The following is a 25,697-nucleotide window of genomic DNA, read 5'->3' as shown; positions in this document are numbered from 1 at the left end:
TTGTCAATCTCTCAGGAATCTTGAAATAGACATCATAGAGGGAAGGAACTGCCTGAGAAGAGTTGAGAGCATCCGTATGGAGTGAGGCAGGGCTAAAAATGGCCTCGTGGACAGGAAAATTGATAGAAAGGAACACTATCATGCGGCTAAATAAAGTAGATTAAAGCTAAAGGGAAGGAGCTTGAGAATTTATTTATTTATTTGTTAAAGATTACTTATTTATTTGAGAGCGAGTGAGTGAGAGAGCAGCATGAATATGGGGAGGGGCAGAGGGAGAGGGAGAAACAGACCTCCTGCTGCACAGGGACCCCCGAGGTGGGGCTGGATCCCAGGACCCTGGGATCATGACCTGAGCCACAGGCGGATGCTTAACCGACTGAACCATCCAGGCGCCCCAGGAGTTGAAGATTTTAAAATGCAGTCTGTCCTAACAATTAGGCAGTATGTGTGAAATATGTATTATTTTACAATTTGATAGTCATGATATTTGAGACTACTTTGAGAGGTGATCATGGGGCCACTCAAGCCATGGGCGTTTTTTAGTCACTTTCTCCAGTGCTGCTCTGTACAGCTTGTGCACTACTCAGCTTAGTCCTGGTTCTTCAACTTGGAATGTGAGCCCACATGAAAGGCTGAGAGACAGACATGGAAGATGGGGCTGATGCTTCCCAGTGAGTATGTGTGGAGTGGGTTCGGACAGACAGAGGCGTCATTACGGATTTCTGTGGGTGCTCTTAGAGGAAGAGGATAACTCTGTAGCAGATTCTCCCTGCCCCCAGATTCATGATGGTATTGTTGGCTTACAGCATGTACATTTCATATGAACAATGTGATGATTTGATGCACATATATTACAAAATGATTACCACAATCGGGTTAACACCTCCATCCCTAGAAGTTTATACCCTTTGACCAGCCAACATCTCCTCATTCCCCTCGCCCCTGGCAATCACCATTATATTCTCTATTTCTATGAGTTTGGCATTTTTAGATTCCAAGCCTACGTAGGATCCTACAGTACTTGTCTTTCTTAGACTTACTTCACTTAGCATAATGTTCTCAAGGTCCGTCTATTTTGGCACAAGAAGCAGGGTTTCCTTTTTTATGGCTGAATAATATTATATATAATATATAATAATATTAATATAGTAATATTAATATCATTACTTTATAATAATATTAATATAAGAATATTAATATTATTACTTTATAATAATATTAATATTATATTTTGTGTATATATATATACATAAAATGTGAGGTAGATTGATATACATTTTCTTTATTCCTTCATCCATTAATTGATATTCAGTTTATTTCCATGTCTTGGCTGTTGTGAATAATGCTGCAATAAACATGGGAGTACAGAAACATCTGATATCCTGCTTTTGTTTCCTTTGGATATATACCCAGAAATAGGATTGCTGGATCATATAGTAGTTCTATTTTTGCTTTTTTGAGCAATCTCCATACTGTTTTCCACAGTGGCTGCACCAATTTATATTCCCACCAACAGGGCACAAGGGTTCCCTTTCTTCCACACCCTCACCAACGTTTGCAATCTCTTGTCTTCTTGAAGACAGCCATTTTAACAGGTGTGAGGCGATAGCTCCTTGTGGTTTTGATGTGCATTTCCCTGATGATTAGTGAGGTTGAGCATCTTTTCATGTACCATTTGGCTGTCTTCTTTTTAAAAGAAGGTCTATTTGAGTCTTCTGCCCATTTTATAATTAGATCGTTTGTTCTGCTCTTGAACTGTATGAGTTTCTCGTATGTTTTGGATATTAACCCCTTAACAGATGGTTTGAAACACTTTCTCCATAGGTTGCATTTCCTGTAGGCTGCATTTTGTACATTTCCCCTGCATTCTGTATGTAGGCTGCATTGTCATGTTGCTTACCGTTTCTTTCGCTGTATACAAATAAGACGGACAGTAGGATAGAATAATCACCACTGCTGATTGTATCAATCAGGTTTTCCATGTAATGATTTCGGAATTTTAGTGGTCTCCAAAGGAAGCATCCATTTCTCTCTCATTACATAAAGGCTGTGAGTTGGCTCTCGCTCTGCTCAGTGTTGTAAGCCATCTGTAATTCCACTACCTGTGTCTCCTCATTCCTGGATCCGGGCTGAAGGAGCAGCCCCTGTCCAGGACATGGTGTTCTTGCTGCAAAGAGCAAGGGCACAGAGGCGGTGGTGGCATATTGAAAACTTCATTGTCAACTGACATGCGCAGGCTTAATGGTGGGGCAGAGACACGTGCCCTACCCCCTACCAGGAGGCATCACAGGGACAGAGGTGTATAATCTGCTAACACGGCAGAGAAAGGATAATTTGGACAATAGCAAGAGGTACAGTATTAATAATCAGCTAGGTCTTAAGTTTTATTATACTGGTCTATAGGGTCCCTGGGGATATGACAGGAAGGCAAGAAGCCTTTGATTGTCGCTGTGGCAAAGAAAAGGATCTGAAAGTGTCCCATGTCCATCCATTCCTAATTATCTCGTATCATTTTACCCCTGAAATTAAAAATGAATTCAATACTTAAAATGCAAATATAATTAGAAATGCAAAGAATATAACAATATTAAAAATGCAAAGGCATGCAAATATAAATTATGTAATTTATCTTTTTAACATATCTTGTCTGCAGAGACTTGTGCTGACATAATTCCATCTTGTTTAGTTTGCAGATAAAAAGATAATCCCTGATACCGTGTGAATTACGCTGGAGAAAGCTCCCCTAAACCATCATATGGGGAAGGAAATAGCGGGGTTTCCTACACTACCCGCTAGTATTAAAGGAAATGGAAAAAAAATACAGTTTGACCTGCCCAGGTCTTTCATCCCGATTGAGTTAGCAATTTAACCCTCAACATCTTTTTCTTGGGATTGCTTACTTAACCATTTTAAAGATGACAGGCGGTGGTTATATGGCAGAAGTATGCTATCAGCCGTCTCCTGCTTCCCCGTAACTACTCTCTGTAACCAACTTCCTGTGATTGAAAAGCCTAAGATATTAAGGTCTGAAAATTGAGGTTTTTGAATTGAAAGGAAAACACCTCCATTTTAACCATGGTGCAGGACTCTGGCTTTTTAACATAGTGCTGTAGGAATCTTTGCAGGGAACGTTTTTGAATTTGAGGTTATTTTTGCCTTGGTTCTTTCAGTAAGTGAAATAAGAACACTAAGCTTAAAATGCTATTAAGTGTGATATGAGGAGGAATGCAGATTTTGGAAGTGTAATCATGTTTCATCGGCTGTCTTCTACCACCCGTGTGAGGCTGATGAGACGACGGGATGCATTTGTATTGATTGCTGTGTTTGAGAACTAAGTCGCCAAGTGGCATTTTACCAGACTTTGTTGAACACCAAGCTCAAATCCTGCTCGCCATTCAGAGGCCTTTTCCAATTACCCTCATCCTCAGTGAACTCTCTAAGCTGTGATATTATTTTTTACCTTTCCCCCCAAATCGTTCATATGTTCTCCCAGTTGGTATGGCTCATGGGGTCAAGGCCAGACCCAACCTGTCCATCCCTGTCCCAGCTCCCAGCACAGGCTTGGCAGGGAATTGGTTCTTCATCCATTTTTGTTGACGGGATGAATGTGTTGATTTGCATTATCATCTGATTGCACCAGTGAATGTTACTATGTTCAAGGGCTGTGAGTTCCTTGCAGTCAAGGGTCATGTTGTATTTTTGGTGAGCTCCCACGACACCTCACAAAGTGTGGGCTGGGCACACAGGGGTGGACGTATGTGATGTTTGTTGCGATGACTCTCAAAGTTCAGTTATGTTTGAGACTTCAGGGTCACCCCTCTAAAGGGGAGATCATTTCAGGGTAGGGGGTCATTGTAGAAAATCCCACAGGGAAAATGACATTGGATGTGCAGAACTTTAAAAGAGAGAAGTAGGCATAGAGTTCTAGTGTGGACCCATAGGAACTCATCATTTTTGTAGATAAAATAAGGCAAATATTGTTATTTTCCTAGAGTTCAACCTAGAACAATTTGTGACAGTGGTAATGGCCTGAGCAAAGTTTAAGATACGGCGAATTTGAATCCTCTCCTGGTTTTCCAATGAGGAATCCTGGATGTTGGAGAGAAAGGAGAAAATAAAAAATGTGTCCAGATTAGGGCGTAAAGATTCTGGGAAAAGGAGAATTCATCTTCAGTGGGATGAAGTTCATGAAAAATTACTGATGCCACAAGTTGTTAATATGTGGGGATTTTAAATTGTTTTGAACATCTTTTGGTTTTTCGGTGATTTCTATAAGATAAAAACAAATTATGTCATTCAAGCTGTAGAGACCAGTAATGGCAATGAAGATGCTTTCCCAAGTCACTTAAGGTTCCCATGGAACATTACTGGAGTCATCTGGAAACTTAGCTTTCATTGTTTTAAGAAGGGATATTTATCAGACGCCAACACCACTGCAAATGTCCCTTCTGCTTCAAATTCTCCAAGAATGCTTCCTTGATACAAAAGTGTAAGGATTTTACTCCACAAGATAAAAGGATGATTTCGTACTTTTCTGATTGAAAAATAGAGACCAAAGTGGACACTTAAGGACTATAAATATTTCTGTTTCTGGAATGATTTTATATGCTTTGCTGCCCCAGAGTGATTATTTATCTGGAAAGCTAACACATCCGCACTGCACTTTGTTCTGAACCCACACAGGCTGTGTTGTAGGAATAATTCTTCAGAAGGAAGCCAGGGTGACATTATTCACAAGGGATCCAAGTATAAGGTTTTTCCAGCCCATCCACACCAGTCTCCCGGGACTTTTTTGGGTCAGCCCTCAAAAGCTACCTTTTATTTCTAGAAACTTCTACGAGGCCTGAACACTGTCTGCTGTCATTGTTAAACACTAGACAACATACCAGATCCTTTATTTCGTTTAACCTCTCAATAACCTTTTTATGATTACTACTGTTGTTACATTATCATTGTTATTAATCTTCTATGTAAATTTTACAGATGTAAAAACTGAAGCTTTGGAGAAAAAAAAGAGACCTAAATTCACATCATTTCATCTGAGACTTGGTCTGACTAACTCCAAAGCCCATTCTGTCTATTGGCGTCTCTGGGGAGCTCCCCCAACAGTCAGATACTCTGTCCCATCTCAGTTCACCCATCACAATGTGTTGATGATTTTGCTACAGACATCATTCTCATAAATCAATGATTCTCAGCCGGGGGTGCTTTTGCTATCAGGGGACATTTGGCAATGCCCGGAAACATTTTATATTGTCACAGCTGGGGGAGGTTCTCCTGGGCAGCTAGGGGGTCTGGGAATGCTGCGGTGCATTCCACAGTCCATGGGATGGACGGCCCCCACAATAAAGGATTATCCAACTGATGAGTCAAAAACCAAGGTGCAGAAGCCCTGTCTTAAATCCGCCATGCTTCTTAATCCCTACACTCATCCCCATGTTTCTCTGTTCTGGAAATCTTTGTCTAGCTTCTGACAACCTATTTTTATTTCTAGACAATTAGAAAAACTGAATAATTAATGTAATCTTCCCATGATCGACCTTACATTAATATCTATTTGAGGAGGTGATTCGCTAGACACCGCCCAACGCACTGGATCTTATTTTTCTATGGAGAGTTTATAACCTTAAGCAGCCTTCTTTCTTAAACCCAGAAGAGAAACAGTAGGAATGCACTACTGCTAAACTTAACACGTAACAGGGAAGGCTTTACATTCTCAGAGGTTGATGGGGCAGAAAGATGTTCTTCAGGTGAAAGAGGGCTAAGGACCATGTTTCCTTGGGGGAGTTGAGGAGTCGTCACCTCCTTCCTGCTCAAGGCAGCATAGCCCTGTGGAGGGTGCTAGCTTTCAGCACTCTACTAAAAGAGGGAGGGATTTGTTCTGGGGGGTTGTGCAGGATGCACATTGAATATTTATGTCAATACCTACAGATCTATGAACATACCTATTTCTTTTACGGCTTGTTTTTGGTTTCACCGCTGAATAATCCTGCAAATGATAGAAACTGTCTCTTGTATTTTGCTTTGCCCATATAAACACAACTACGAACTCTGCAGTTACCCTCTCTGGGCTTGCAGACTCCTGAACTGTTAGATGCTCTTTAAATGAAAAAGCTAGTATTTACTTGCTATGCTTTGCAAAACAGCTTTAATTGGGACATGTCATCATAATCCTCTCAGGACGAATAGCTCTACAGATTTCAACAAGGCCCCAAACAAACATAATTTAGGATAAGACAAGCTTCCCAAATCCTGAATTCCTAGCTTTTGAATTCTCTGAAGTGAGCCTTTTAGGAGAGCACAAGCCAAGGCCTTCCCTGATTGCATTATCTCAGAGTCGCCACAAGAGGGCGTGTGAAGAACACAATCCTCTTTGCAACTGGGCTTCCAGAAGCCATTTCCTTGATGAGACAGCAGCAGCGTCTGTAGTTTTCCGTATTCCGAGCAGGTGGAACAGACCCTTAGAACAGTCACTTCCACATCTTTTTAACATGCTGTCTACACAGAAAGGGGGAAAAGGGAAGTTTCTGAATGTGGTTTGGGATATTCTGTCCTGGGTTTCCCCATAATCTGGAAGAGGGTCAGAAAAATCAGCTCGTGCAAGCATTGTACTCCTTTTGATTTAGGAGGAACTTGGGCCATGCCAGAAATGGCCAAGGCTACTGAGATGACTTGGGATTTGAGGGGAATAAATCACTCCAAGGTTGAAAGATTTTCCTGCTGAGATTCATTTCTGCCAAAACAAACAAAAAACAACCAACCTGATGATTTAGTTTGCCTTTGGCATTTTCAGAAGAAGAGAAATTAACTTCTCTCTTCTTTAAAACACTAAGAAAAAAGAAATAGAAGTCAGAGTCCCAGGTGCCCCCCTCACCCGTTTATGTGCTACTGTCACAGGTGGGCATCCCACAGAATTAGGAGAGTTCAGGTTGCTTCCAAGGATACGCAGAAAATGACTGTCAGATAAGGTGCTCTGGGGACAGAGGACAGGGATCAGTTATGGGGATCTCACAGGGTGGAGGTTCGCAAATTTTGGCATACATCATAATCACCCCTGAATACTTGTTCAAACACAGAGTTTTGGGCCTCACTATGAGATTCTGATTCAAGAGGTCCAAGATGGGACCTGAGAATGTGCATTTCTAACAAATTCTCAGGTGATGCTGATGTTGGTTGGGGACCACACCTTGAGATTCCTAAGTCATCAGAATTACTCCTGGGGTTGGATCTGGGCATCTATAGCACGAGTCCCAGTTAATGCCTGAGATTCCAGCCTGGTTATTGAGATCCTGAAACTACACCACACAAAGACCTCCCTGCTGACTCCTTGCCCCAGAAGGTGACCCTTCTGAATTGAATGAAACCTTTTGGTTGCTTCCCTTCTTCCCTCAGAATACCTCAGGCCTCTATACGAGAACAAATTCCACAGTCCTTCTGATAGCTGTGGGCTCTGTTTTTAAAATCCTAATGCATGGGGAAAGTAGGAGCAAGTGGATTCTATACCAAGTAGACCGAGTTTACCAGAATTTATAGATTGATTCCATCTCTAAGTGACCTCAACAAGATGATTACCCTCCGAATATATTCATTTTCTCATCTGTGAAGTGAGAACCAGAGCTGCACCTACTTCCCTGGGTGGTTATATGAGTTAAATGAGTTAATATCTAAGAGCACTTTGAACGATGACTCATACATTATTCTTAATAAATATCAGCTACGTCACTGTCTCTCATCTTCACTTTTAGTATCCATTTCCTTATATGGAAACTTGAACTAAGAAGCCCCCCAGTTTCTGGGACTGTGCCCTCTTGCTGTGTTACTTATTGGGAAGCTGGAAGATTCATGATGTTACCTTTAAACCTCTCCCCGGCTCAATGACATGGCTTCGCCAGAATGCAGAGGCCAGAGCTCAGGTATGAAGGTCGATTATAATTTCTAAGGGGTAAAGGTAAACAAACCATATAACTGGTTTAAGGTTTATTAATTTTGGACAATCTGTTGTGCTACTTTGTCTTTGTGATTCGTTAGAATGTTCTATGGAACTGCCATTCTCTGTGCCTTGCAATATGAAGCAGCAGCAAAATAGCAGGGAGAGAAAGTGGAAGCATCTTCCTGGTCAGATAAAACTATTCCTGGCACGCTGCTGTGTGACTTGAAGCAAAGGGCTTCATATGCCTGTGTCACTTCCCTAAGTGATGAAATGGGTATAATGATTCAAAGCTGGCTCAGCATCACCAATCATGCTTTCTGCACATTTCCATACATGATATATGACTAACTGCTATCTAATTAGTTGTAGACTTCAAATAAATTTCATTGGTGTGGATATTTATTTTTGTCTCTTTATGTAAAGAAATTATTCACTGAATAGGTTATATATTGTCAGGATGCAAAATTGGAAAAGCTGAAAAGGATCAACAAGGAAGAGAAGCTTGCCTTCCATACCTGTCAACCATCTACACAGTGTCCTTCCACTAAGATTTCTTATTCTTTTTAAAGATTTTATTTATGTATCTATTTGAGAGAGAGTGAAAGTACGTGTGTGAGAATAGGGGAAGGAGCAGTGGGGGAGCAGACTCCACGCTGAACATGGAACCCAATGAAGGGGCTCAATCCCATGACCCTGAGATCAAGAGCTGAGCTGAAACAAAGAGTTGGATCCCTTACCAACTGAGCCACCCAGGCATTCCCACTGATATATTTTTTTAAATTCATAGAGTGTTTTTTTTTTTTTTTGAGTTTTGGTTTCACAGCAAATCTGGTATGCCCCCATATGCCCTATCCTCCATACATGTACTGCCTCCCCCACTAACAATACCCCCCACCAGAATTACCATTTGTTGCAGTCCATGAACCAGGAGGGACACATCATTATCATCCAAAGTCCACAGCTGATGCCAAGGTTCACTCCTGACATTATAAGTTCTGTGAGTTTCAACAAATATGTAAAGACATGTATCCACTATGACCATATCCTATGGAATAGTTTCACTGTCTTAAAAATTGCCTGTGCTCTAGTCTCTCCTTCTCTGCCTCCCAACCAAACCCCTGGCAAATGCTGATCTTCTTACTGTCTTCATAGTTTTGGCTTTCTTGGAAAGTCATCTACTTGCAGTCCCACAGTACGTAGTCTCCTCAGATTATGGTGTCTTCCTGTTAGTAATATACATTTCAAGTTCTTCCATGTCTTCATCCACTCATCTGGTTGTTCATCTTCATCTGTTTGTATTCACCTATGGAAGGACATCTTGGTTGCTTCCAGGTTTTGGCAATTGTGTATAAAGTTGTTAAAAACATTTAAATGCAGGTGTGAAAGATAGAAGTTTTCAGGCTGAAAAGTTTTAAACAACCCCTCTGAGATGTAAAAGAAATGTTAACCACTTGAGACTAGAACTGTTTTGTGTATCTGACCTGTATCCTGGGTGGATGTTGGCATCAAACACTTAGGATGATCATGGTCATAGTGCTTCGAATAGAAACATTCCCTGAAGTGTGTGCACCCCCCCCCCCCACACACACACCATGCCCAGTGACATTGGCTGGGATGAAATTGAAATGTTTCCCTTTTGATCACTCTTTTTTTTTTTTGCCTCCATCTGGGCTTCAGTCCTGCCTCCAGATCCAGGCAAAGCTTGCTACTGTTGATCTGAGGATCACTCCAGTGTTCCAATTTGAATCATCTCCAGTCTGGCTTTTTCCATCTCCAGCTTTCACTTAGCATGTCCAGCTCCCACATGGTGTATACATTTGTGTCTATATCGATTGATATCCATTTCTGTTTCCCTTACTAGATAATAAGATTCCATTTTATTTTCCTAATTCCAAAATGTTACATAATGATTTGCCTATAAGATATCTTAAGTCAACATTTATTGATAGCACAAAACAATGTGTTGCAGTTAAGAACTATTTGACTAATCAGATTCTGTATCATGTAGAATCAAAGATGGCAGATTCTTAAGAAGCACTGCTCTGAGTTAACAATAGCTAATATATTCCAATATTTAGTCCATATTGGCACAATGCTAAGTACTTTCACATAAATTATCTCACTTATCCTGATGAAATTCCCATTTTATATACGAGGAAACTGAACCTTAGTGGAATTAAATAACTTGCTGGAGGACTTATGCCAATGGATTGTGTACTATAGGAATTCCAAGATTGCATATCAGGGACCATAGCACATAAAACGCAAAACAAATTTTAATCTGTCACATTGAAGTGAATTATGTAGTATGAGTTTTCATCAATATCAATTGGTATATTTGTGTTTATATGACTAGTGTCTGTTTTCTCCAAAGACAGTAAGCTCTTTGAAGATAGGAACAATTTTGCTCCATCTGTCTCCTGTCCTGAGCAAGTTGTCTGGTCCATTTAGGTATACCTATCTATGAATGATCTCACTCTTTTGATGGATCAACAAGTTCATCTCCTGATACATCAACCCTACTGTAAGCATAAGGCATTTTGGAAGCTGAGAGTGAATAGTTACCATAAGAAATGCATCACAATCTCCCAGAACAATGGTGCCCAGCCCTATCTTCCATTTTTCAGATTAATTTCTGGCATAGATCTTTGATAGAGAAAGTGATGCATTATTATACAAAAGGAGAGATAACTAGGTCAAGGAAAGTACATTTTCTAAATAATTTGTATATTTCTATGAAGGATCTAGAAATTTAGTATGGAAAGCCCAACCACCTTTAATGCATGTTTGTTGTTGGGATTACAGGACTGTACCTATCTATGCATTATTAGTTATAACTCAGAAAGGAGGAGTTTATGTCCTCACTGAGCCTTCTGAGCCCAAAGTGGCTATGAGAGATTGGGGTGCTGTCGGAAAAGACAGTGGAAACAAAAAGAGACTATCCCACACTTTCCAAAATCACTGTGCTTTTGCTCTTGATTTCCTATTGTTTAGAGGTTCAGGTTTTAACTTTTCAGCCTGGCATTAAAAAAAAAAATTCCATTTTATGGCCCTCACTTACACGTTCAGCTTTACTGAATAGTCCTCAACAGGGCCTCTGGTCCATGGAATGGATTCTACTGTCACTCTCATATGTCAGGTCACTTTAATCTTTCCTTTTGCTCAGACAGCATGACTTCGACTACTTTCTCTATCCATATTTTCTCTAATTCCTTAAAACCAGGGCTAAATGCAGCTTTTTACTTTCTCCCAATGACTTCAATATATACCATGATTGTTGTCGTAGTTTAGTAGTGTAGCCAAGCATTCAGATTCTCGAGCCAGATTTAGGTCAAAACAAGGCTTCATTATTTGATCTCTAGGTGATTCTGAGGGAATTATTAACTTCTCCAAGCCTGGTTTTCTCCTCTACAGACTGTGACTAGAGAAAACGACCTTATAAAATTGTCATGAGAGTTAATGAACTTTTTGCAATGTAAAATGTTTCATTTTAAAAAGTCATAACCCTGGATGCTTAAGTATTTTAAACCTGATTTAACTGGAGGGTGACATGAAGTTAAAGGAAGAGATAACTGCTTTGGTATACAGTCCTTTAGTCAAGCCTGTATGATGCTTTAATTCATTGCTGTTGCAAATACAAGAAGAGGATTGTTCTATTAATGGCGTGATGAAGTGAGGATTTATTGTTCAGTTTTAGAAATGTGAAGTCAACAAAAGTTTAGGACATTCAAGAAGAAGCGAGTAGGCAGTAGGATTCACAGTTACTTGTGTCTGGGGATGGGGAGGGTCACTGAAGCCAGCTGTATGTATGGAATCACCTAGGAAGAGAATACAGAGTATGAAATGAAGAGGATCCATGATCAAGGATTATAGGCTTGCTTGTAGGCTGCATGGAAGATGATTAGTTTGCAAAGAAAGTGGGAAAATGAGTAGAAAGATAAAACAAAACAAAACAAAACAAAACAGTGCTAGTGCTAAATCCCCAGTGGAGGAGACTATTTCAAGAAGGTTGGCAAGTAATCTGAGGACTAAAAAATAACCATTGTGTTATCTCCAGGAGGCCACTGCTGACCTTTTGTGGGCTGTTGGAAGATTATTTGGGGTGGATTAAAGGGAGACTGGGAAATAAAGAAATAAAGATATCAGGTGAAAAAAAAAAAACAACACTTTTTTTTTTTTTAAGTGACTATTAAGAGAACAGAGATAGGGGCAGAATATAGACTGCAATGTGAGCTCTGTTAAATTTTTTTAAGGGGAGAGATTTAAGCATATATGAAGGCCAATGGGAAGGATGCAGATCTGTTACGGATCTAATTGAGCCTTGCAAAATTAATATATTGAAGTTCCAACCCCTAGTATCTCAGAATGTGACCTTATTTGGATATAGGTTCATTGTAAATATTATTAGTTAAGAAGAGGTCATACTGCTGTAGGGCGGGTCCTAATCTAAGTGACCGGCGTCCTTATTAAAAGTGGAAATTTGGTTACAGAGACACAGACAGGAGAATGCCATATGAAGATGAAGACAAGAATTGGGGTGATGGTTCACGAGTGCACAAAGATTATCAGTAAAGCGCTAGAAGCTAGGAGAAGACATGAACATAATCTATAGTCTTAGAAGAACCCAACTCTGCTGACATCTTGATTTCTGACTTTCAGCCTCCAAACTGTGAAACAACAATTTTCTGTCATTGAAGACACCTAGTCTGTGGTACAGCAACACTAGAAAATTAATATGAGATCATAGGAAGAAGATGAGATTACAAAGGATAATTGGTAACATAAGTTACTCAGAAAGTAAGTGAAATGGGATCCAATTTGATAAGGAAATTGATAAAATATATGAGATATGAGTAGATCTGTGTATTTGCTCTTAAAAAGATGATGGGTTTCCCATATGATGGCTTCTATTTTCTCTGTAAACTAGGAGGACATATAATGTGGCGAAAGTGAATGAATAAAATGGGAGTTTGGAGAACCCATGTGAAGTTGGTGATAGAATTTAAGCTAATTAGCTAATTGGCTCTGTTGTGTGACTCTCTTTGGCAATGCTGAACTGTAGGGTGTAGTCACAAAGAAGTGAGACTGGACCCCTCGGGGCTGGGGAGCCAGCAGGGCAAGACAACTGAAATATAGAGCATCAAGAAATGTTATTGACTGTTATTCTATGGAAGCTGAACTGGCAGAAGGAAAGAGCTGGGTTTGAAGGAAGAGTTGATGGTTTGGAGAAAGTAAAGGCATCTTACCAAGTCTGTGGAATGTTTGTGGTGGGAAATGTTGAATAAGTCAGTAGAAGAAAGAGATGTGGAGGTGGGACAATTGATTATCGGTGATGACAAGGTTTAAGATATGACAATTTTTGTAGCTAGACCAGGACAAAGAACTGAGAGACCATTACACCACAGCATGAGATGGATTTGTTTGCTTATTTAGCAAATAATAATTGAGTGCCTACTCTGTGCCAGGCACTAATCTACATTTTGGGAATAAAACAGTAGCTAAAATAGCACAGATTTCTGCCTTGCAGAGTTTCTCGTGGAAATAGTCAAATAATAAATATATATATGTTAGATAGGTCAGATTTAATAGTGCATTAAAAAATGAAAGTAATGGCACAGGATGGGTACTATTTGTGTGTGTATTACTATTTTAAGAAAAGTGGTCAGGGATATTCTTCTTGATAAGGTGATATTTGAACAGAGACCCAAAGGAGTTGAGATAAGCGATGTATCTATCTGGAAGAACATTTCAGAAAGGGGGAATAGTTCAGTGCAAAGGCCCCAAAACCATGTAATGGCTATAAGATGTCCCATTAACTCCCTTGATGTAAACAGGTCTTCTTCCAAGTGTTTCCCAGGATTTCTGTGGTTTCCTCTCAGGGAAGGTCTCACAGGTATCCGTAGAGCTATCCTCCCAGGTGTCCTTACAGATGTCTTCACAGCTGTCTTCACAAGAGCTCTGTAATGATCCTGCACTTGCTTCTGCTCTGGCCTTCACAGCCTCTGCTGGTGAGGACCCAGGAGGTCTGTGCTCTGTGGGGCACAGCTAGCTTTCCTGTAGTGGTACCAGATATCCTGCTGGCTTCCCATCTTAGGTCCAGAGGGACAGGGTCCTTGCTCTTGGCCTGTTCCTGTGTCTCTATAGGACCTGATAACTGCCATCAGTGATGCCCACTTCTCTGCACTGCTGACATTGTACCTCTAGCTCTGGAAAACAGTAGAAACTCCCATCCCCACTCATCCTCTCCCAGATGGAAGTTAGGGGCAGGTGGTGCCCGTCACAGGAAACAAAATGTCTTACTAGAGAGAGGAGAAGCCCCCAGCCAAGTTTCATCTCATTTCCACTCTGAGCACAACCACTTGGCATATTGATTGGCATCACTATTTCCAGGAGAGAACAGGCTGTGGTTTTGTTACGACACCAAAGAAAAAAAATCAAGAGAGTCTGACATTAGATCATTTCTCAAAGTCTAGGTTATTTGGTCATATTCACAGTTACTATTTTACCTGTGAGGGAAAAAATCCAATTGTCTTCAGCTTTTTTTAAAGGACGATGATCAGTTACATAGGTAATTGAGGTCTTATTGTAAATTCTACATCATAAAAGGCCCGGTGCTGTGAAGTGGGTGCAGTTGAGAGAGTAGTGACATGTTATGTAAATCAATATTTATGAATTAATAATTTTATGAAAACTCATCATAGAAACTCAGTATTTAAAGAGCTCCCATAATGGTTAATTTTGTAAAGTGATTAGACATCCCTTAATTTATTTGCTAGGTGAATCTGTTCTTTTCATATTTTTGCTCACAGTAAATCACATCTTCATGTTTATTTATACACACATGAGCACTTATGTGGGTGCATTTGACTAAATTTAGTGGGAAACTTAGAATAAATTGTAGTTGCTACAAATAGTATGAAATAGGGGAATGAGTTGAATTTTCCTTTAATCTCAAGAGGAAAAAAAAAGGAACCTATTTCATTCACTTTCTTCTAGAAGATGAAAAGTTTGAGACTTTATGTTTTTGAGAGGGTTAAATATTCCAAGAACATTCTAACCACTATAAGCTTTATACCTAAGGTGACATTTTTGAAAATAGCCGGGGAAAGAGACTAGCTCTGTAGTGGCCCAAATCTGAAATGTGCAGACTTACACAGTGCGAGCTGATATTTCCTTCCAGCCAGGTAGCCTTGGAGGAATGGAGCCTGGCCTGCTCTCTGACATGGCACTGTGGAAGGGGGCTGGGCAGCCTTCTCCCTTCTCCCATTGTTTCTGGTCTAGGTCTCCCTGTCCTCAGGGTCCTCAGTGCTCAGCTGCACAAAAAACATAGTTTTTTTTTTTGATACCGTCTGTTTATCTTGTGATCCATACTAATCTCTCCCTGCTCTAGTGACTTACCTGTTTCAAGATTTGGGGACCACAAAGACCAGTAAGTCCTTTCTCTTTATAACCTGCCATCCAAAGACATTTTTGATGCTCAGATAATTCCCTGCTGTTACAACATCAGAGGTGCCCTCCAAATAATTTTCCCCTCTTAACTTCAATAGTACCATTTCTACTTTTCATCTGACTTGGTAGATAATAAATCAAGAGACAGAAGAGAGTGAAAGAAAACCTCCTTTATTGTCAATTCTTTTATTTTTTTTTCAGGGGTTATTTACTCAAATGTGGTCTTCAATATGTTCTTACTTTTCTATTTTCCCATTTGGTGAACTTCTTTCACTTGTTTCTCTTTTGAAAGTGATCCTATAATTCTGTAGAAAACATTATTGAAAAGTATATTAATTCTTTGGCAGCTTTCTTCTGTCATTAAACTTAATCTAGTCACCTTGGTTTAGAAACTCTAGAGAGAATATACAGGTTTCTTAAAAATAGGTATCCGTAGCATTAAAATAATGTAGTAGCACCCCCCACCCCAAGTAGAACATGCAATGATTTGACCATTTCCCCAAGTCATGGGACTTATATATATTGGTGGAGATACACTTAGCATCAGCAAGAGAAAGCCTTTGGTCAAACTGGCTTAACAAAGAGGTACTTGTTTGTCCTGTATCACGGAAAGCTGAGGAAGAGCACAACATCCAAGGAAGGAGGAGGGGCTCCTGTTTAGCTCGTGGGCTTTCTATTGGCTTTGTCTCTCCTTGTGTCTCCTTCTTAGGACTAAGAAAAACTCTTTTGCAAAAGCCCTCAGTATTTCCTTCCCTGGAATTGACTAGAGTAGAATCACATGCCCATCCCTGATCTGATCATCAGCAAAGGGAATCTGAATGTCATGACTGGGTTAGGCTAATCATTCTGGGGGCCTTGACTCTTCTTCCAGACTCCCCAGTTCACTGACCCTCAGTCAGGCTAATTGTTTGGAGGTGGCCACATAGCTATGAAAACACACTGAAATTTCAGTGTAACGTGGTATTATAAGATGGCTGTTCATTTCGTGCTCTAATGTCAGACTAGTTAAGGATTCAACTGCATTATTAGGCAGCTTAAACTAGTACCAAGCCAAGTTTGGGCTGGGAGGAGGGCAGGCGAAATGCCTTTGGGAGATTATCCACTCTTAGTGTTACTTTACCAGACACATATAGTAATGGATGCCCACTACCCAGAGAAGAAAGTGATCCAGGGATGAGAGCCACCCTCCCTTGCATTTAATTCAGTGTGAGTCAGAGTGCATAAAGCGATCTTCTGGATTATTGATATGAAACTCTATTAGGACTTAACTACTACAAGGTACTTATTTACAAAAAGATCTCTCTGTGTAAGGCCAAATTAAAAAAAAAAATGAACAGATTTTTTTTTTTTTTTTTTTTCCCTCATGAAACCGGCTCTTCCTCAGTCCTTCTCACCCTTGTCTACTTATTTGCCTGAGTCGCAGACATGGGCATCATCCTTGATTCTGCCATGTTCCCCATCCTGTAGTTCTAATTCATCAGTGAGATCACACATTCTATTTGCAGATGAATCGGAATTTCTCTGCTTCCTTTCAACTGTTCTCTTCCTTACCAGTGTTAGCTCTAGAGTGGGCAGTGGGATGGGCTGCCTGATGATCTCAGCTCTTTCCTTGGTTCCATCTATATCACTGTTAAACCCTCCAATCCAGTCTTAAAGCATCATCCAGTGGAACCTTAAAAAAGGCTAAATTGTACATCACCTTTTTAAAACCTTTTCATGACTTCCTGCTGCCTTAAGACTAACATACACACTCTTGGAATGGCTTACAATGTTCTGCAGGTCAGGTCCCTGCTTGTCTCTGTAGTCTAATCTGGTGCCATGCTGCCTCTGCCCAGCCTCACTGGGCTACTTCTGTTGCTTGAGCAGAGTTAAATTGTTCCTATTATGGGGCCTTCACTTACACTGTTCCATCTACTTTGATCGTCTTTTCCTATGCTCCTTTATGGCAGGCTCCTGGGTCATTGCTTTTTCATGGTGGCTTTCTCTTCTCAGCTTATTTACACAGACCTGCTCCCCTGGAGGAGCGGGGAGATTGTTCTTTGCCCACAGAACATTTTCTCAGTTTGTAATTGTGTGCCTTTTTGTCTCCTTATCTGTTCTTTGTATCCCCCATTAAAGTTGGGGCTCCATGAAGGCAAGAACTATGTGGATCCCATTCAGCACTATCCACCATTCTCAAGAAGAGGGCCTGGGTTTCAGTAGGTACTCTGTGGATGGGAGTACAATGAACAAATCCCCTAAAAATGGTGATTCCCTTGAGTACAGGAAATGTCTCCGTATTCCTAACTTCATCTCCACCACCTAATATGTCTCAGCGTCTGTTTATTGTTGAACAAACGGGTACCTCTAATTAGAACAATAAAAATTGGCAGCTGGCTACAGATTCAGGAGATATGAGAATGAATTTCTCATTATTTGAAGAGATTCAACTGCATCATTAGTAAGTACTCAGCAGAGTTTGTGATATTTTCAGGTAAGTTTAGTCCTTGCAAAATGGTACAACACTATTTCCTTAATGAGAAGAGATAACACTTGAAGAGTCAGGAAGTCAGAAGAAAATAATCGCAAACAAAGAGAGTGGGAGAATCACCTCATCCAAATTTAATTTGGTCATATGAAACATCCTAATAGACTCACAGAAGGTTCAAAACAGCCAGAGAAAAACCTCCGGTGAAATACAAAGCTAAGCCTTGTCTTTGTTAGGGTCCCATTTTGGACCACCCCATGGCTAGTGAAACCTTTTTTATCCATGCTGACAAATGCTATCACTTATAGTATTTGCCATATGTCACACTGTTCTAGTACATTAACTCATTTAAGACTTCCACAACCCTACCAGAGGGGTTCTAGTATTATGCCCATTTTATTGAAGCACAGAGAGATTGAGTGACTTACCAAAGATAATAAGGTTAGCAAATTGCAGAACTGGATTTCAAACAGAGGCCTATTATTTTTTTAAAAAATTATTTGTTTATTTATTTTAGAGAGTGAGGGAGGAGCAACAGAAGAGTGAGAGAAAAACTCAAGCAGACTCCATGCTGAGCGAGGAGTCCATGGTGGGGCTCAATATCATGACCCCAAGATTATGAGCTGAGGCTAAATTAAGCTTATTTAAATTAAGCTTATAATTTTTGTAAAACAAAAGACTTCCTTAGATCACCACAAGGCAAAAAATGAAAGACAAATCTGAATGAGCATTATAAATGTTAATGATCACTGCCTTCTGTATGGTCCTTGTTCATTGGGTCTTACAGAAAAGAGCACTCCCAAAGTTTAAAAAATAATTTTAGGCAAGCACAATGTACTATAAACAAGTGAGTGTACAAGATATAAAATGAAACGCTGGTTTGTATTATAAACAGATTCTTGCATAGTTCCTTAAGAATACAATCCTAGTAGTAGTATTTGACAGCTGGTACTAATTGATTAATAAAGTAGGGAGAGATGAAGAGACAGTTGCCTTCAGGAAAGCTGGCCCAAACTGAGGATCCCTCAGCCTACTCACCTTGCTTACCTCTGGGACCTTAACTTCTCTGGGTCTCAGATTCTTCAGCAAATTAGGGCACCAAGTTAGATGACCTCTAAGTCTAGCCAACCATACCCTTGAATAATCCTATACAAAAGTATTAATGTGTTAATGGGATGAAAGTTGGATTAACTATCCTATTATTTTAGACCAATATTTTCATGAAACCATATTAATTCTATTGTTTCTAGCTTGGTAATATTTCTTGCCTGGATAATCGTCTTCAGCCTTAAATTCCACCCAACCCACTGAAGATACTGAAGAATCTTCAGTAGCTGTCCTTTCCTCAATACAATGTGCTTCTGTTGAGACAGGAACAAGTATTCCTACCTTAAACCCTGTGGTCTTCTCTACCAAGCCTCAGGGAGCTCTTGGAGTACTCCAGCTCCTTTTGCATTTGCTCTCGTTGCTCCTTCTGCCTGGAATGCTACCTCTCTGTGTCCCTTGGTTGTAGAGTGAACATTTGCAACACTTAGGAAAATGTCAGCTCACCTATGAGCCTTTCCTGTCTTTACCTTCCTGTAACAGGTTCCCTGTCTCACCGCCACCCCCCTCTCCCCTCACAGATAGAACTGACCATTTCTTCTTGGGTGTCTCCTCTGCCCCAGACACAAATTTTCTACCTGAGATATTTCAATACCTTTTGTCTATCAACTCCTTCTAACACTGTTGACAGTAAAGAATATGTTATACCCACTTTTGTTTTTCTTGCGTTTAGCATGGTGCCTGATATAGATGGTAACAGCTCAGTAAATATAAATGGATGAATATAAATGTGAATAGGGAGAATGAGAAAACATCAACTGATTAAAAAGTCCATCTTGCTTTTAAATTTTGAAGTTTTTGGCTGAACACATTCAGCGATGGGGACAGATATGAAAAAAAATGTAAAGGGTGGAAAAATTTTTCAGGGAGGAGGTCTTTCGTTCTATTGTCCATATTGTTTTCGGCTGCTTCTGATACCATTATCACTTCTGGCTCTTATAAATAAAAATTCTAGGATTTTCTGGTGTCGGATATGATATAAATGCTCCAATATGTCTTTTGAAAATACTCTTCTTTCATTTGGACAGAGAACTAGAAATTCTGGATAAGAGTGCATATGCTACATTGGGAATTAACTAGAGAGAATAGTGGCTCAGAATTCAATAATTATTTTAGGCTGCCTTTTCAAATTCAAGAAACCCACACACTTATATGATTTTGCAATATTGCAGCAAATGGACCAGAGCACAGATTCCAATATGTGAAAGATAGATTTTACACACATGCTTACATTTCTGATTAATTTATTCATTATTCAACTGACATTCATTGAACATCTTCTTCTGCCAAGCGCTCCACGAGACGCTTTGGATTAGAAAAGTGGATCAAAGGACAGCACTTTGATTATTCTGGACAACATCCTTGATGCTTGGAGAGGTTTCACATTCGATTGTGGGCTCCTGATCTCCCCACCTGAATTCCCAGGAACCCCATCTCCTCTTGGATATCTTGCTGTCTTTCTCTCATTTACACAGTCCTCTGCTAGTTTCCCAAATACCCCAATCTGCACCCACATTTGGGCCTTTGGGTCTTTGCCCTGCTTGTATCCCTCCTATGAGAGAACTCCACTCCTCTATTAGGACTTGGTATAGGAGTCAGTTCCTCAGGGAAGCATTTCCGGTGCTCAGGACCAGCTCAGCTATTCAGACTGTAACAGTGTCCCACAAAACTAATTGCACCACAGTTAGTTAATACTGCATATAGTTGTTTAATATTTTTAATATTTTTATATTTTTAATGTTTCAATATTTTATATTTATTTTATATTTTAATAATATGTTTTCCTGTTGGAATATAAAGCAGATGCAGGGTCTGTGTGTCTCTTTTCCCTTGTATACTTCCAGGGTCCAGCACTGTCTTGGTATACTGGTATGTACACTGATATATAGAGTGGTCTCTGATAACCATTTACTGAAAGAATAAATGAAATGATAATGGGAGAATTGCTAGCATGGCCTGTTTTCCCTTGCCACCTCATGGCTTCTATCCTGCTGTCTCCTTTTCTTATAGAAATGCTTGGAGATGAAAGGACACTCACTCAGAGACTCTCAGGGAGCAGCTTCTTTTTCTTAAAGAGATTTATTACATATTGGAGCTTAGTGAGGAGGTCCTGTGCTTGGTGGTGACTGGCTTTGTCCGTGCCAGGTCCTTTTCAGATGGAAGGAATGGAGAGGAGGGAGTAACTGATTGCCCTTCCCAATCTAACATAGTCTTAAGAGAATAGGAAGAGATCAGCTTTTGGTATAATGATAACAATCTCTCTGAATGGAAGGCAGAATTGAGTTGCTCATTTGTGGTTAAAACAGGACTTTTAAAATAACAAATTTAGCAAAGGCAGTGAGAATCAGCAGCAGAATCCAAAACATGTAACAATTTATTTTAGAAGAATGTCGTACAAAGCAATCTCAAGGTCGGAACTTGAAAGACCCCAGATACAATCCTGTTCTGTAGAGGCCCTTGAAATTGACTCTGGCACTGAAGGGATTCTAAGCAATATTACCCATGGAGGAAGAGGAATGGGTTATCGATCACAATGTCATGTTCTGCCTTCTTCTCAAATTACAAAGTCGGAAGCAGACCAGAGTTGAGGGATGGTGTCCTTATTTTGTGTGTATCCACCTCACACAGGTTATGAGGTTGGCTAGTCAGTGCCTTCCTAGGGCTTGTTTTCAGAGGGCCCATCTCTCATCATGATCTCAGTATCGCTCTCAGCTAGAGAGATGGATTGCCTGTGAGATCTCTTCCTGGATGCCTTCTCATTTCTCTCTATCCAAGTGGCTCTAAATCAGGTTGCCCTAAAATATCTAAAGTTTTCTTTTCAGAAAGGGTTAGGGAAGCCCCACCAAGCATAAAGGACACAGCAGAATGTGACATCTTCTTCCTCCCTGGAGATGTGCAAACTCAAAACGATATAATTTTAGCTGAAGCCTTGTCTGCTTACATGACTTTTAGAAATCTCATTATAATATCCAGGGACAGTGGTTTTTTTCTGTTTGTTTTTGTTGTTTGCTTTTTAGTTGTTTTTTTTTTTTTTTTTTTTTTTTTTTTTTTTTTTTTTTTGAGAGAGAGAGAGAGCGAGTGGAGGGGGTAGTGGGAGAGAGAGAGATTCTGAAGCAGGCATCGTATGATCTGAGACGGAATCAAGAGTTGGATGTTTAAGTCACTCAGGTGTCCCCAGGGACATTGTTTTCTATGATCCTAATCAAAATCAGAGTTGTACCCACTCCTTTTTAAAAAAGATTTTATTTATTTATTGGAGAGACAGAGAATAATAAAGAGTGAGAGAGAGAGAGAGAGAGAGAGAGAGAGAGAGAGCATGGGGGAGGGGCAAAGGGAGGGAGAGAAGACTCCCCACCAGACACGAGCAGGGAGCCTGACCTGGAGCTCCATTTCAGGACCCTGACCTGGAGCTCCATTTCAGGACCCTGAGATCACGACCTGAGCCAAAGACAAAAGCTTAATTGACTGAGCCACCCAGGTGCTCCAGAATTGTACCCATTCTTATATACCATTCTCTTGCATTCCCCAGAGATTCTGAGGATCCATATTCTCTAGGTGGGGTTTACCACACCTTTGCAAGTTAAGACCCTTTGATTTATCTATATCAATAACTCAGTGTCACCTAGGGAAACGGAAAAATTTTGGACATCATCCCAGATCTATTGAATCATACACTCTAGGATTGGGGCCCTGCAGTCTGTGTTTTAACAGATTAGATAGGACAATTTGTCTGAAGTTGACTTTTGTGTTAAGTGAACTAATCAAATTAATAGTTCAAGAAAGATTAGGAAGCAGTGGTTTAAACTTCCCAGTACAAAACTGAATAATACAGTTTAAAGCAACATTATTTACATATCATAATAAATGACTAATCATAAGTGGTTTTATGAAATGGGTTAATATGTCTAAAATACTGAGAATAGTGCCTGACACAGTATAATGTCTGGTTCAGAAAACCCTCTACTCTTTCTTTCCAAGGACCCAGGTTAGAAGTTGACGTCTACGGTGAATTTGTGAGATGTTGGAACCCCTGAAAATTTGGACCCCTAAATGCACAAATGACCTCTTTCTTTCCACTCCCTGTATACCACCTATGGGATTTTACCAGAATGAAACATAGTCTTCTGTTGTAGTAAGCCAAAGAGAACTTGAGTTCCTGTGAGTAAAATACCACATAATTGAATTCTGCATCTATGTAATTCTCCAACATGAATTTTAGCACTAGGATGAGATGCTTTAAAGTTTCAACCAAATGTTTTTCTGTGGCAAGGGTCGAAGACAACTACATAAACATAGAAGTATAGGAAAAATGCCGTGCTTTTCCAGGCATCATGAATATTGACATTGTAGCTACTTCTCTGTTGAAATAAAAGGTTGTGTTAGAATTGGTGTGGTGGGGGCACCTAGGTGGCTCATTGGGTTAAGCCTCTGCCTTTGGCTCAGGTCCTGATCTCAGGGTCCTGGGATCAAGCCCTGCATTGGGCTCTCTGCTCAGCAGAGAGCCTACTTCCCCTCTTTCTCTGCCTACTTGTGATCTCTCTCTCTGTCAAAAAAAAAACAAACTTTAAAAAAACCCAAAATTTTGGGGCGCCTGGGTGGCTCACTGGGTTAAAGCATCTGCCTTCGGTTCAGGTCATGATCCCAGGGTCCTTGGATTGAGCCCTGAGTCGGACTCTCTGCTCAGCAGAGAGCCTGCTTCCCTTCCTCTCTCTCTGCCCGCCTCTCTGCCTACATGTGATCTCTGCCCGTCAAATAAATAAATAAAATCTTAAAAAAAAAAAAGAATTGGTGTAGTGGTTAAATGGATTCTGTATTGGAACAGAGATGCATTCAGATTCCACCAGTTACTAGTTAGGTAACCTCAGGAAAGCCACTGGACATGTCTAAGGATCAATGACTCCATTGGTAGATGGGGATAGAGTTGTTGTGAAGGAAAAAGAGATAAATGTGTTGAAAAGTGCTTATCACAATTCTCAGCAGGTAGTCAACGCTAACTATTGCTGTTACTTTATATAGATTGGGAATGAAGAGGAGAGAAAGAGATTAACATCCTGTTTCAAAAGCGACTCCCCCATATGCCTCCCTTCCCCTCCCCCCAGTTGAAGAGCCCCTGCCTCGCGCCAGAATCATATTGCAGGATAGAGGTTATGTGCCAAGCATGAAGGGAGTGCATTTGTAGGAGAAATAGAAAAAAGACGAAGGGAAACTTTGTCTTTCCATATGCAGACACTTGCATAATATTTCCTTCTTGAGTTCTTGAATCCCAACGAGAGAACTGAGCGTATGTTTTGGAAGAAGACTCATGAATTAATATTTTTCCCAATAGGGAAGCTCACAGAAACTTTGAAGTGTTTATTAAAGAGTTGATAATGAGGAGAAAACTTTTTGAAAATTGTATTAAAAAGTACCTCCCAAACTGCTTCAATAATTTAACCTTGGAATCACAAGACTCTACTGGAATAGAAAGAATACATTTTTCTCTCTCTGCACTGTCCCTGGTGTATCTCATGCATGCTGAGAGCAGTGATGGCCTCTTTCTAGGAGTTGGTGGTGAAATGATACTCTTTTTGTGACCAATAGAGTAATTACTAAAGTTGAAATTTGTAACCCTGATACCGAATATTTCATAATGACATCAATTTAAACTTAATACTGCTCTTATCTTTTGACAAAAATAAGGTTTAATATGCCTTTTCTCCTAGAGGGGGTGAAATAAGGAAAGACTTTATTATACAAGATAATTAAAATTCTTCCTGAGGTTAAAAGTGATTTAAGAAGAATCACAACATGAGATAATTAGGCCTTATTAGACACTTTATCTGCTTCACTGAAGTCACTTCTTCCAGGATGATAAAATGTGCCTTTGTCTTTTTTTAGAAAGCTGGATACCAAATTTGGGGAAAAAAATGATCTTTCCTCCTCCTCTTAGACTCAGCACATGACTGTGTGAATGGATTTGGGGAAATAATTTAATGACAGGGTTACAGTTTCCAAAAGCTAGACCTTTATAGAATGTGATGGTTTTCAAGAACTTATTCATTTTTCTAGTGGTATTACATTTTATCCTCTATTTTTAGTTGGTTAATAGAAAATGATACGAATTTGTGTTTTCTGTTTTTTTTTCCCCCTGACAGGCAGAATAATAACAGACTAGTTTTGGGGTGTTTAACAAAATCTTTTTGTTACTTGACAGACTCGTTTATGCTTTCTTGTGCCATAACAGGTAAGGCAAAGAATGTCAGTGTTTGTATTTTTAATGTCTAATGAACATATAATATAGGTTTATTACAATAACTGTGCAGTAGTGTATGGTATTTTTTAGATGAAAAGTGGTTCAGGCATTTAAACCACATGACGTTTTTTTGTAAAAGAAAGCAGGTACCCTAGGAGCATGGGAGTTTTGCCAGAGTTCTAAACTGTATCCCTACATGAGGTCTGATACTGCTATTCTATTCTGCTTTTAGGCCCAATGACGGGGCTGCTGTGACGGCCACCCTCTGCTAATGGCTCTTTGGGCTTCCAATAGATTTTAACAATGTTCAATGCAACCAGCAATAAGTGAATCAAAGAGTGCTTGTTTGTGCCATATATATCCAACTTATTTTTAATCTATTGATCAGTGAATGAAAAGAAATTGTCATACTTTGTCTTCAAGAGAACATCTCAGTTCTACTGACAACATCTTGCTGTACAGGTTTATGAAATGGTTCTTTCTTTCTGAGTGACCCTTTCCTTCTGGTAAAGGCT

General features: G+C 39.9%; 1 long non-coding RNA gene across 1 annotated transcript in view; it reads left to right on the top strand.

Moving 5' to 3' along the window:
- The first annotated feature begins 7,784 nt into the window (after positions 1 to 7,784).
- The window catches only part of LOC125099004 (uncharacterized), a 47,307-nt gene continuing 29,394 nt past the window's right edge, over positions 7,785 to 25,697 (top strand). Inside the window, exon 1 of the long non-coding RNA XR_007127002.1 lies at positions 7,785 to 7,913. This is a non-coding gene — a long non-coding RNA (uncharacterized LOC125099004). The remainder of the gene's footprint in view (positions 7,914 to 25,697) is intronic.

This window comes from Lutra lutra, chromosome 4 (assembly GCF_902655055.1).
Source record: "Lutra lutra chromosome 4, mLutLut1.2, whole genome shotgun sequence".
Lineage (NCBI taxonomy): Eukaryota > Metazoa > Chordata > Mammalia > Carnivora > Mustelidae > Lutra > Lutra lutra.
The sequence above is the reverse complement of the archived record's forward strand: the minus strand, read 5'-3'. Positions and strand labels throughout refer to the sequence as shown.